The sequence below is a fragment of the Staurois parvus genome, unplaced genomic scaffold, assembly GCF_062004578.1.
Source record: "Staurois parvus isolate SC_StPar_1 unplaced genomic scaffold, SC_StPar_1.0 ptg000011l, whole genome shotgun sequence".
NCBI lineage: Eukaryota > Metazoa > Chordata > Amphibia > Anura > Ranidae > Staurois > Staurois parvus.
This window is the reverse complement of record NW_028317807.1, coordinates 3,721,608-3,734,515: the sequence shown is the minus strand read 5'-3', so window position 1 is coordinate 3,734,515 and position 12,908 is coordinate 3,721,608. Positions and strand designations below refer to the sequence as shown.

Sequence of the window (12,908 nt, the reverse complement as noted above, 5' to 3'; positions counted from 1 at the left end):
ACTACATGGAATAGTTTGGGTAGCAGACTGTGGCCATAAAATCTAAAAACATGTTCAAGCAACATAACTGTGGAAAGCTTCAGGTTTGCCTCTCTCCTGCATTGAAGCTAGTCCCAAAATGATGTTCATTTCATAGGAGAAATAGTGGATTCCTACTGGTAGGAACATATTCCCTCTCAGTACCATCTGGAACAATGCTGCTCTAAAGGACTTAAGCAGGCCATAGACTTCCGATAAAGTTGACGAATTATCGGCCGATAAAAAAATTGGCCGATACTCGGATCGTTAGTGGGGAAATTGGTCGGCCGTTTTTTCATAATTTTCAGACATTTAGAAAATCCGCCCTGCTGGAAAATCATCGGACGATTTTGTCATTTGGCCGATTTTACCGGTAATTATGGTCAAATCGGCCGTTCTTTTTGCAGATTTTCAAATAAATTGAATATGAAGAAAAAAAAATAGAATATCAAGAAGAAGAAGAAATAGATTTGCAGAAGAAGAAATAGATTTTGCAGAAGAAGTAATAGATTTTGCAGAAGAAGAAGAAGAAGAAGAAGAAGAAGAAGAAAAAGTTGCAACATTGTATCTATTTGTATCCATTTCGGATACAGATGTTTCTATTCAAGTACAAATAGATACAATGTTGTTTCTTCTTCTTCTTCTTATGCATAATCTATTTCTTCTGTCAAATATAATAGCGGGGCTCTATGCAGGGACACCGCTATTATATAAATTGCCGGCCGTAGAAGGGACAAAAACCAGCCAACTTATTTCTACAATGGTAGTAACGTCGGCTGACTGAACAACCGATTTTCAAAAAAAAAAATGGCTGGTTTTCTCCAAGTCTATGGTCTGCTTTAGGCCTGGATCTCCCATCCTCCCACACTTGCCTGGCACATCATTATTTCTTGACAGGTCTTGTGCAATCTTCTGAAACAAGAGGTAGATCTTTAAGTGTATCAAAACCCAAGAACAAACATTTGTATGTTGCAGCTTACCAACCCTTAAATGAGAAGCCTGCGTTAATTTTCTTTTTTACAGGCTTTGTCATCTTTATTTTCACCTTGTAATCTTGCAGACAACACACTTTCTGTCACTGAGTGGCTATATTTTATTCTCAATTGTATCTATGAAGGAAGTCATGGTTGTGACCCAGGCTGGATTTGAACAATTCTGCCTTTGTTTACTTTTATTATATAGGGGCTGATGAGATTCGTAGTTAAAAAAAAAAAAAATAGGGTTGTTTATGCTTTCTGTTAAGCTCTCAGGAAATGCCAAGGACACTAGCAATTCCAGTAAGATCATTAAGTATTTTTCTGTACTTGCTGAAATGTTCTTAGCCTGAAAAATGAAAACTAAGGCGGTCACCATATCTAAGAATCGGTAAGCTGTTATATATCAAAGTTTTTGGGTTTCATTACACTTTCAGCAAAGGTTTTCTGAAAAAAATGTGTAGGTACATATCCATTTAAGGAAATCAACAGCAGTATAAAAGTTCCATTAATACTTACGACAAGGAAATGTTCCACTTTGTGAGGTGCTTTGTGGTGCCATTAGTTTAGAATGACATCCACACAAGCAACTACAGTGGATATCCATGCACCATTTGTGGCCTGGCCAGTGGCCTGTTTAAGCTGCCCTGTAAAATATTCTTCCATGATGCAGCTTGTTACTTCCTCCCTGGACAGTGCTGGGCAGAAAAAGTGTCCCCAACATGGGTGGAGCTGAGACAATTTTGGTGCAATTTGGGCTGCACTTGAACTCTAATCCTTAACAACAGGGAGGTCAAGACTCCCATTGGCAAGGGGGCTGTGTGCTGTTCAGAGACTGTCTGAAGATATCTTTAGTGGCAGAGGAACACAAGACAGTGGCCACAAAGAAGTGGATTCTCAGAGAGAGGAAAGTTTGAGCATAAGGCCCAAAGCCTAGCGGACTACCCTTCACCTGATCTCACCTAAAAGCAACAACTTACCATACAGTTGGATTGTTCCTTAACACTGGAATGGTGAGAAACCTATAGGCCACCCTGGTGTGAACACTTGGCTGTTGTTACTGATCTTACTAATTGCAATTGGATAGTGTCATCAAGAGCTTTAATATTCTTTTTCCAGTGGATTAGGAATCTTTCAGGTTTCAATAAGCGATTCTACTGGACGTCTTAGGGCCTTAACACTGGCAGACCTGAAATCCCAACTGTCCAATGCTTTAGGTAAGGTTACATTTATTATTAGACCGGCCAGTCTGTTATTTTGCCATCAATAAAAATAGTCATGGGTATTGTTGATTTCTTTGCATTTGTAAGCTGTATTGTCTGCAGTATTGTGTAACAATGTCATAATTTGGTATTTGCTCATTGATATCCTTGCAGGGTTGTAAACCTATTAAATGAAGACCATTTAAACTCAAGATGTGCCAGTGAGATTGGATTCTACCAAGGTGGGTCACCATCGAGGTAAACAGTAGTGTCAATGATAATGAGAACAGTGAGGAATTATCCCAGAACTACACGTGAGGATCTTGTAAATGATTTCCAGGCAGCTGGGACCACAGTCACCAAGAAAACAATTGGTAACACACTACGCCGACAAGGATTGAAATCCTGCAGTGCCCGCAAGGTCCCTCTGCTCAAGAAAGCACATGTCCAGGCCCATTTGAAGTTTGCCACTGAACATCTGAATGATGCAGAGGAGGACTGGTTGAAAGTGGTGTGGTTTGATGAGACCAAAATCGAGCTCTTTGGCATCAACTCAACTCTCCGTGTTTGGAAGAGGAGGAATGCTGCCTATGACCCCAAGAACACATCCCAACTGTCAAACACAGTGGTGGAAACATTCTGCTTTGGGGGTGTTTTTCTGCTAAGGGGACAGGACAACTGCACCGCATCAAAGGGACAATGGACAGGGCAATGTACCATCAAATCTTGGGTGAGAACCTTCTTCCCTCAGCCAGGGCATTGAAAATGGGTCGTGGATGGGTGTTCCAGCATGACAATGACCCAAAACACACGGCCAAGGCAACAAAGGAGTGGCTCATGAAGAAGCACATTAAGGTCCTGGAGTGACCTAGTAAGTCTCCAGACCTTAATCGGATTGAAAATCTGTGGAGGGAGCTGAAAGTTCGAGTTGCCAAACATTAGCCACCAAACCTTAAAGACTTGGAGAGGATTTGCCAAGAGGAGTGGGCCAAAATCCCTTCTGAGATGTCTGAAAAACTGGTGGCCAACTACAGGAAATGCCTGACCTCTGTGATTGTCAACAAGGGATTTGCCACCAAGCACTAAGTCATGTTTTGTGAAGGGGATCAAATACTTATTTCCCTCATGAACATGGAAATCAGTGCATAATTTGTTAGACATGCATTTTTGTTTTGAATTTTTTGTTGCTATTCTGTCTCTCAGTGTTACAGTACACCTACCATTCGATTTTTAGACTGATCATTTCTTTGTGAGTGGGCAAACTTTCAAAATCAGCAGGGGATCAAATACTTATTTCCTTCACTATAGATCCGGCAGGGGACTGATGCAACACTGGACCGATGCTGCATCCATCTAGGTAAGTATAACTGAGCAAAAAAAAAAAAACTCCTACATGTGAAACTCAAAAAATTAGAATATCGTGCAAAAGTTCATTTATTTCAGTAATGCAACTTAAAAGGTGAACTAATATATGAGATAGACTCATTACATGCAAAGCAAGATAGTTCAAGCCGTGATTCGTCATAATTGTGATGATTATGGCTTACAGCTCATGAAAACCCCAAATCCACAATCTCAGAAAATTAGAATATTACATGCAATCAATAAAAAAAGGATTGTACATAGAACAATATCAGACCTCTGAAAAGTGTAAGCATGCATATGTTTTCAGTACTTGGTTTGGGCCCCTTTTGCAGCAATTACTGCCTCAATGCGGAGTGGCATGGAAGCTATTAGCCTGTGGCACTGCTGAGGTGTTAGGGAAGACCAGGATGCTTGAGTAGCGGCCTTCAGCTCTTCTGCAGTGTTCGGTCTCATGTCTCTCATCTTTCTCTTGGCAATGCCCCATAGATTCTCTATGGGGTTCAGGTCAGGCGAGTTTGCTGGCCAATCAAGCACAGTAATCCCACGGTCATTGAACCAGGTTTTGGTGCTTTTGGCAGTGTGGGCAGGTGCCAAGTCCTGCTGGAAAATGAAGTCAGCATCCCCATAAAGCTCATCTGTGAAAGGAAGCATGAAGTGCTCCAAAATCTCCTGGTAGACGGCTGCGTTGACCCTAGAATTAATGAAGAACAGTGGACCAACACCAGCAGATGACATGGCTCCCCAAATCAACACAAACTGTGGAATCTTCACACTGGACCTCAAGCATCTTGCAGTGTGTGCCTCTCCATTCTTCCTCCATACTCTGGGTCCTTGGTTTCCAAATGAGATGCAAACGTTGCTCTCATCAGAAAAGAGGACTTTGGACCACTGAGCAACAGACCAGGTCTGTTTTTATTTAGCCCAGGTAAGACGCTTCTGACGTTGTTTGTTGTGCAGGAGCGGATTGACAAGAGGAATACGACATTTGAAGCCTATGTCCAGGATCCGTCTGTGTGTGGTGGATCTTGATGCACTGACTCCAGCCTCAGTCCACTCCTTGTGAAAGTCCCCAACACTTTTGAATGGCCTTTTCCTGACAATCCTCTCCAGGCTGCAATCATCCCTGCTGCTTGTGCACCTTTTTCTTCCACACTTTTCCCTTCCACATAACTTTCTATTAATGTTCTTTGATACAACACTTTGGGAACATCCAACTTCTTTTGCAATTACCTTTTGAGGCTTTCCCTCCTTATGGAGGGTGTCAATGATGGTTTTCTGCACAACTGTCAGGTCAGCAGTCTTTCCCATGATTGTGACTCCTACTGAACCAGACTGAGAGACCATTTAAAGGCTCAGGAACCCTTTGCAGGTGTTATGGCTTAATTAGCTGATTAGAGTGGGACACTTTGAGCCTAGAATATTGCACCTTTTCACAATATTCTAATTTTCTGAGATTGTGGATTTGGGGTTTTCATGAGCTATAAGCCATAATCATCACAATTATGACAAATCACGGCTTGAACTATCTTGCTTTGCATGTAATGAGTCTATCTCATATATTAGTTTCATCTTTTAAGTTGCATTACTGAAATAAATGAACTTTTGACGATATTCTAATTTTTTGAGTTTCACCTGTACTTCTCTTTTAAATGTAGCAAAAATCAATACCGGATTCTGCCAGTGAATAGTTTATATGAGATCATATTTCCTGTCCTCTATAATCCTTAAAATGTCTTTCCTTTTATTTTAAATTGCAGCATTTACTCTATGAGGGAAATGTCTATGAAAGTCTACTGAAAGGTGTGGTAGTAGCTGTGAGTTAAATAGTTCTCTCCACCCAGACCAAATAGAACTAAATGAGATAGGTCAATCTTCTTCACATTTTACTGCAGCTTGGGTGTGTTTCCCTTTGGTATTCCAAGGATATCTTTAATTTTGCTGTACTGCAGGAATGAGTGATGCATGTAGAGACAGAGGTTTCAGCCTCACGCATGCTTAATTATTTAAAATAAAAGAAATCAAAGCTGAATAGAGTGGGGAGGAATAGAAAGCATGCTGTTATTTTTTTCTCTTTGTAATTAGATTAAGTAAAGAAGAGCGTGAAATGCTATGGGGTTCACACAGGGTTTCTCCTACTGGAACCAAAAAGTATGCAATTGCTGCAGCATCATATGGAACCAAGGTACAGTCCACGCTGCTAAATAAAAAATGTGGAAGCCCCCATTGATGACGTGTATATAAAAATGGAAGCTGGTTTATGAAAGGTGTAGGCTGTCTTCATACTTGTTTTACTGGAGGCCCTGAAGTGAAAATTTGCTGTAAGGCACATCTACAAATGTGAATTGTGGCTAGGAAATACTTGGTCCTGAAAATAATTATCTGTCGTTTCATATGTAGGAGAAAATATCTACAACAATATATATTTTACAAAGGCTATAAAACTATACGGTTGCAGTCTAGATTTTTGTTCCTACATAGGAAATGACAATTCATATTTTTTCCAGGACCAGTCTGGTCCATTGCTTTCTTTCTTCAAAAAAGGTTAAAGACCTAAGCTGGCCATAGACAGATCGAAATTCGTCTGGTTCAGGAGGAACCGGATGAATTTCAATCAATCTACGGACACGCTGGTTCTACTAAAGTCTTCACTACAACCAGACTGTTGTTTTTTTTTTTTTGCTCGATCATAGCTGCCAGCAGTGATCGTTTCATTCTTAGGGCTGGGAAATCTCCCGCTGTCAGAATACAATAGTGCAGTGAAAGAGATTCCCCCTTCAACACTGACTGTTTGGATGGGGAAATTACACAATTTTCTTTTCTTCAACCCGTGGTTGAAGGAAAGAAGATGATATAAAGCATGGCCTGCCATAAGAGACATTCAACTTACCTGCCTGCTGGCAGTCTTCCATAAGGCCCTTTCACACTGATGCGCTTTTGATGTGTTCCCATTGATGTACAATAGAAGGTGCCTTTTTGGTGTGCAGCATGCAGGACTTTTCAAAGCACAGTGCACCCGCAGTGTGTGCACAATTACATAGTTTTAATGAGGGATAGTTTTCATGCACATTTGTTGCCCTAGAAAATCATGGCAAAAGCGCACCAGTGTGAAAGGGGCAACACTGAGTTGCACACGTATCAGTTTACATTCCTGAATAGATCGGTTCCAGGATGGCAGAACTCCTGTACAGGACTGATGTCATCCTGCGCTGGCCAAGGAAGATCGCTGCAGCCCAGCACTTGTGAGAAGCTGGCAAGAGACCTTGGACAATTGCATATAAGTTTTTCATACTTTAGTTGTGCTGTAAAGTAATTCTGCAGCCAAGTATTCACATGTACTTAACATGCAGTAAATCATCTTTAAAACAAGTGCTCACCTATCATTCTCAAATTTCACAAGCGAAGCAGCAAAGATTAGAAAGCTGGGGTGGTTTTTAACTCAATTGGGTGACAGCTAGGCCAGATGAGCAATTAGGAGAAATTAAATGTGCTTCTGCATTGTATATGAGTTATTCCACAGTGTCTACATTTATATGCATAGCCTGGCCACAGGTTCAATTGACTCTGGGAAGTAAAAAAAAAAAGTTACTTTTCTTACAGACTGGGGCTGTATAGGCATTGACTTACTATCTGATCCTATTCACTATTTTGTCACGTAACTGATATTCCTTGCCCAGTCTGCCTGCTTCCAGGACCACCGTAGCCTCAGCTTTACCTGGTCCTCTAAATGGAGAATGCAGATTTGTTTTCTTGTATTCTCTACCAATCCCCAAAGAAAAGGTCTTGCAACGGCCTACCACAACATGATAATAGGTGCCAGCGCAAAAAAAACCATCAGTAGTTCGATTAGCAGAGGAGCTCAAAGTGGTTATTGAAAAGATTTCCACGAATTATCTGCTTTAGTAAAGCATCCAAATACATTATTTCACCAAATAAAACACATTTTGTGTCTTTAAATTGCCACTTCCTCACTTCAAGGTGATAAAATTGGTGTCAAACATAAGCTGGTACTGAGCTCCATTTGGGAAACATTGTTTATTGGCCACTAGGTGGAGTGTAGAGGTGGCAGTGATGTCATCTAGGTGGATCACATGTACCACATGTGACTTCACTGCCACACACTCTACACTACACCTAGTAACCGATAAAGAATGTTTCCCAAGTGGAGCACACTACCAGCTGAAACTAAAAGGAAACTGAGGAAGTAGTAATTTAAAGCCATGAAATGCATTTTATTTAGTGAAATGAAATAATTGGATTTTTTACTAATGTAGACGACTCGTGCCTATCCTTTGAATAACCAGTTTGGTAGCCTCTGCCAATTGAATCACCAATGGGCTTTTTGTGTTGACTCCTCTTACCAATGCGTTCACCCACCTGAGAACCCCACAGAGCAAGCAGTATGGGAACCCCCAAGGCATTGAGAGCAATCACGTTGATCCTACATGGAGACAGGTTTTCTCCAACCGTGCACTAAGAAGGCCACCTGTTCCCCCTTCTTGCTGGGTGACATCAGTCTCAACAGTTGTAAGCCCATTTTGACCTTTTGCCTTTTATTGTGGAAGCATTTTATCCTTTCTTTTCTGAATTAATCTACTACACTATAAAGGCCCTCTTTTTCTTTTTTCGGGGGACACTCTGAGCTATATCAGAAACCCCTGGTCAGTTCCTCAGGTAACGCAACATGAGTGCCAGGAGTTGTAGTATTATGATGTCAGGCTACCACCATCAGCACCATCTTGGTCTGTCCATCAGGTTACAACATTGAATCTTAGGGATTGCACTAGTCACATGGCCCACACTCTTCATCCGTTTGCATATATAGGTTTGGCTTTTTCTGTTTAAGCCACAATAAAGGATGAAGAGGTGAGTTGTCAGATTATGTTTTTTATTCCTATAATTCTTTTATTCCATTTTTAATTTGGACACTGACATTTGCAACATCATACATATATATACACACACACACACTCATTAGAGGTGTCCACATATTATCCTTACACATTGGTAGATCTTTAAAGACTCTTATTCACAGGTATAGCAAGCAGACTCTTTACAAATTCCTAACTCTAGGTGCTGCAGAGAAGAACGCATCCAGAAACAAGGTCCAGCATTAGCTGTACTCCTTTCACTGAGAGTAGCAACAAAATCTCTGTTGTGGAGATGTGTACATACAGCGTTTTGATGCACTTGAAAATTGGTACACGCTGACATTCAGATGTGGGCTTCGGCAGTGTAAAAAATGTTATGGACCTATACAGACAGCAAACGTCAACACTAGCCATTCACATATCATCCTTCCTGCATTGTGTTCAATGTCTAGAATAGTCACAGTGCAAAGGATTATGGCAGGAGCGGACTGACAACTCATGGGGCCCCCGGGCAATAGGAGATCATGGGGCCCCTGTGTCCTTGCCCACACTCAAAGCACACCCAAAAAAGCCTATAAAAGGTACCAGGGGTATTTCATGGGGCCCCCTACTGACCCTGGGCCCTCGCTCGAATGGTCAGTCCGCCCCGGGTTATGATTAGGTGCACAGTTATTCAAACTGTTATACATTCTATTGTGCCTACCCCTTACAAAGTGCCAGAGTCACCAGTTCCCAAAACCAATGCATTGCTTTACTAGAATACCACAGATGTATGCAAGTCATTTACCCATATGATGTTACATATACACACTTGAGCATATATTTGGCACCAGATATTGATTTCTTTTTAAGCAAACAGTAGATTTAATTATTTATGTGCATAAGCGACATGTCTATTTTTATCTGTTCACGCATATCTGCTAATCATTGTGCAACATTAGTAGCAATATTCATTCTTATCTTAATTCAAATTTGAAGAAATATAACTTTCCAAATAGAATATTTTCAGTTGACATGAACATAAATAAAGCAATTTGAAAAGCAATGATGTTATAAGGGCAGAAATAAAAGCACTTTTATATGTAGAGATAGTCTATAATGTCTGTTGTTTTGGTATTGCTTACTGCTTTCTCATTGGAGAGATCCCTGTTTTCTAGTTCCGGAGACAGTGGGCACCAGACAGAAAGTGATAGAAAATCTTCTTAGTAGGAACAGCAATAAAAAGAGGACCTGTCTGTGTTCTCTCTAAGGTTTTAGATGGACTTACACTTTAATGGATAAACTAGTCTGCAGAGCAAATCTAAACTGGTATGGCAATATACCGAGAGTTTGCTGATGGTTGAATGCAGAAATGATTAGATTATGTGCTGGATATGGGCACATATTGGTACAACACGAACCTACAATAGGTTGGTGGACCACACTTGTACCTGTATTTAGAATTTATTTTTCTATACAATGTTGTATAGCAGTAGTAAATTTATTACATGGAAAATGCTATTAAGCTTGTACGCAGGGCCATGGATATAGGGGTACCATCAGTCCTCCTGTACAGGGCCCAGGCCAGCAGGGGGGCCCACGCAGCTGAGCAAAACAGATATGGGCAGCGAGGGTGATCGGCATGGCGGAGGGGGTAATTACTGGAACCAATCCCCTCTATGGTTTTCTGCAGCAGTTGAAAGCTGGCTTCTTCTCCTCTCTCTCCTGCTGGCTTTCAACTGCTGCAGAGAGTCATGTAGGGGACTGGTTCCAGTAATTGCCCCCTCCCCTGCTGCACCCATCACTCCCCCTGTGCCCGATATGTTTCTCCCTGCTGCCCAGGCCCCCTTGTGTGCCCTCACCCCCTCAGTGCTCTCCTTCTCACTGGTAGCTGCCAGCACACAATAGGATCATTCAGGATGGAGAGTGGGGGAAGGGTCTGGTAAATACATCACATTTACCAGCCCCTTCCTTTCCTGAATGAATACAATGGGTCATCGGTACCAATCACTCGCTGTGTTCATTCATGACCGAAGCAAAGAAACCTGTGGGGGCTGTATGGGACCCTGTGGTTTCTAACAGCAGCCCTGCTTATACGTTCATAAGTAATATCGGCTTGTAGTTCTCAATGAACTACCATGGCATTGTTGAGCGCTCTGGTAGTTCAGTGATTCTTCCTGTTAGTGTAATATAAAGTATATTTAAAAGTTAAACCTTTATCTTTTTGTTTTGAATATAGTAGAGAAGGACTGAGTAGTCAAATGTATTTAATTTTTTTTTCAATCCCTTCTGGTAGATTTGTCCTTACTTCTTGTCTTGAGACACAATGAGAAATGTGAGTAGATCTCTCCAGTGCCCCCTCTATTCTAGGAAAACTACGTTATGGATTTTCCTTCACTTTCAATCCCTTACCAGTCCACAGAACAGATACATTTCCTTTATATCCTTAATGTTTTGTTCCAGTTCAAACCAAGCTGATACCTTTACAGCAGAATATGCTAATTACCTCTGGTACTTAAGGGGTACTTCAATTATTCCAGCAATTAACAGGCCCAATTCGCCTTGTTCTACCAACCAATGTATATCAGTTACAGCTTCAGAGACAAGCTGAGTATCTAGGTATTACTAACAAGAAAGTGCCAAGCTCCACACCCAGGTTCCCATTCTCAGACTTACTTTCTGCTGTGTGTTCACTGAGCTTGTTGTAGAGTCCTCAGAATGTACAAAGTCCCATTAAGTCAGCTTCCATCACGTTCTGCAATGTCTGACACACGTCTGTCTTTCCTTTGGACTTAGATTTGTATGAGCAGAAGGCAATCTCGCTGCTGTGTAAGCTGGTCAGACTTGCACTTCCACACCTACAATGATTCCCCGCCCTTGTCATCACTGTGCACAGTCTGCACACATCTAAGCCGAGCTGTCATATCCTAGAGGCTGGGCTTGTATTTCTGACCTTGTCACTCAACCCACAAACCAGTTCTGTAATAATGATGCCACTTTATCTCTCTGGGAATAAAGTGGGATGCAAAGCTGTAGGATGTGATGTAATGTGCGGTTCACTGGCATGCACCCAGTCCTGCCTTTTAACTATTCAGCTTTCTTTTTATTATTGAGCTAAAGAATAAACATTGGAAACTCCGGCTAGTGTCATAAATGGCATGTAACCTGTTTTCATACATGAGTTTGACAATAATACAAGTGCAGTTCTAAAAGTCTAATTTAGAGCTATTACAACTCCAGGGATTACTTGCCAATAAAAACTATTTTGTTCACAAAACGACGACGATTCATTTAAATAATTTAAGAGCCATTTCCACTGTTGCATTATAACACATGCTTTTCAATGTACTAAAACAAGTGCCATGTTTTTCCATAATGTAGCGCTACCCCCATAGGAGCCACTGATTAGGATAGGTCCTCTGTTCATTGCCTAAACGTTTTCCAAAAAAACCTCAGCCACTCCAACACACCAGGTTAAGTGCACAAACATACAATACCACAGGGTATCACTGAAGGTAATACTTAGTACCCAGTAGTAGTGCTATACCAAAGAAAACAGCTACCAACCCAGGTAGTAAAGGCACACTTAATACAGTATATTGTCACCCAATATGGGTAGTTAATAAGTGATTAACAGTAAGGTCTAGGCATAACATGACATTTGGCATCCAGATCAACATAAACAATAGCAAGGTCCCCTCAAGTGCAACAGTGAGCAGCAGTAAAGTTTAATATTCCAAGTGCTGGAACTATCCTGCCAGAGCACATTTATGGCTGCAATGCTAGTCCTAGACCGACTGGGTATGCACTGCTCAAAAGAAAAGGAGGAATGTAGAAGAGGGGGCATGGGAACAAAGGGGGCTTGCAGAATAATTATTACATGAAGGTCAGTCCTTTGAGATGTTCTTCTGGTTATCATTGAGGCCCTTTAAGAGGATTGGTGCACTTAAGTCCCAGTTAGTTTGCATGCAGTATAGGTACACTATAGTCTCGGCACAGGTGCAGAGTAATTGTGGTTGAGATGTTATAAAGGTTCAGTATAATGCTGTATAGGGTTGGTCTAGGGTGCAGTCTAGGTTTGGAATAAGCATGGTATAGGGTGCAGTATGGGTGAGGTATGGATTGGGTACACTTGGTGTCCTGCTCAGTCTCTGGTAGTAGCATCAGCAATGGGGCAACATCCCTTTTACCATTCCATCGGATGCTGCGACGACCTCTCACTGTAGAAGAGGGGGCCCCGCCTGTCTCTCCCTGAAAGCCTCTGATGATCAGGGGTGGGAAGCTGAGGGTGAGTGAATGCTCCAGTCTCCCTGTGGCAGGGTTGCAGGCAGGGGCGGACTGACAACTCATGGGGCCCCTGGGTAATAGGGGATCATGAGGCCCCTGTGTCCTTGCCCAAACTCAAAAAAGCCTATGAAAAAGGTACCAGGGGCATCTCATGGGGCCCCCTACTGACCCCGGGCCCTCGGGCAGTGCCCGAGTTTCCAAATGGTCAGTCCGCC

General features: G+C 41.8%; 1 protein-coding gene across 2 annotated transcripts in view; it reads right to left on the bottom strand.

Moving 5' to 3' along the window:
• The window catches only part of LOC149473718 (aldehyde oxidase-like), a 135,368-nt gene extending 124,089 nt beyond the window's left edge, over positions 1–11,279 (bottom strand). For both annotated transcript variants that reach the window (XM_089670206.1, XM_089670213.1), the window contains exon 1: positions 11,083–11,279. The gene's annotated coding sequence lies outside the window, so the exon portion shown is untranslated. The remainder of the gene's footprint in view (positions 1–11,082) is intronic.
• Between the last annotated feature and the right edge of the window lie 1,629 nt (positions 11,280–12,908).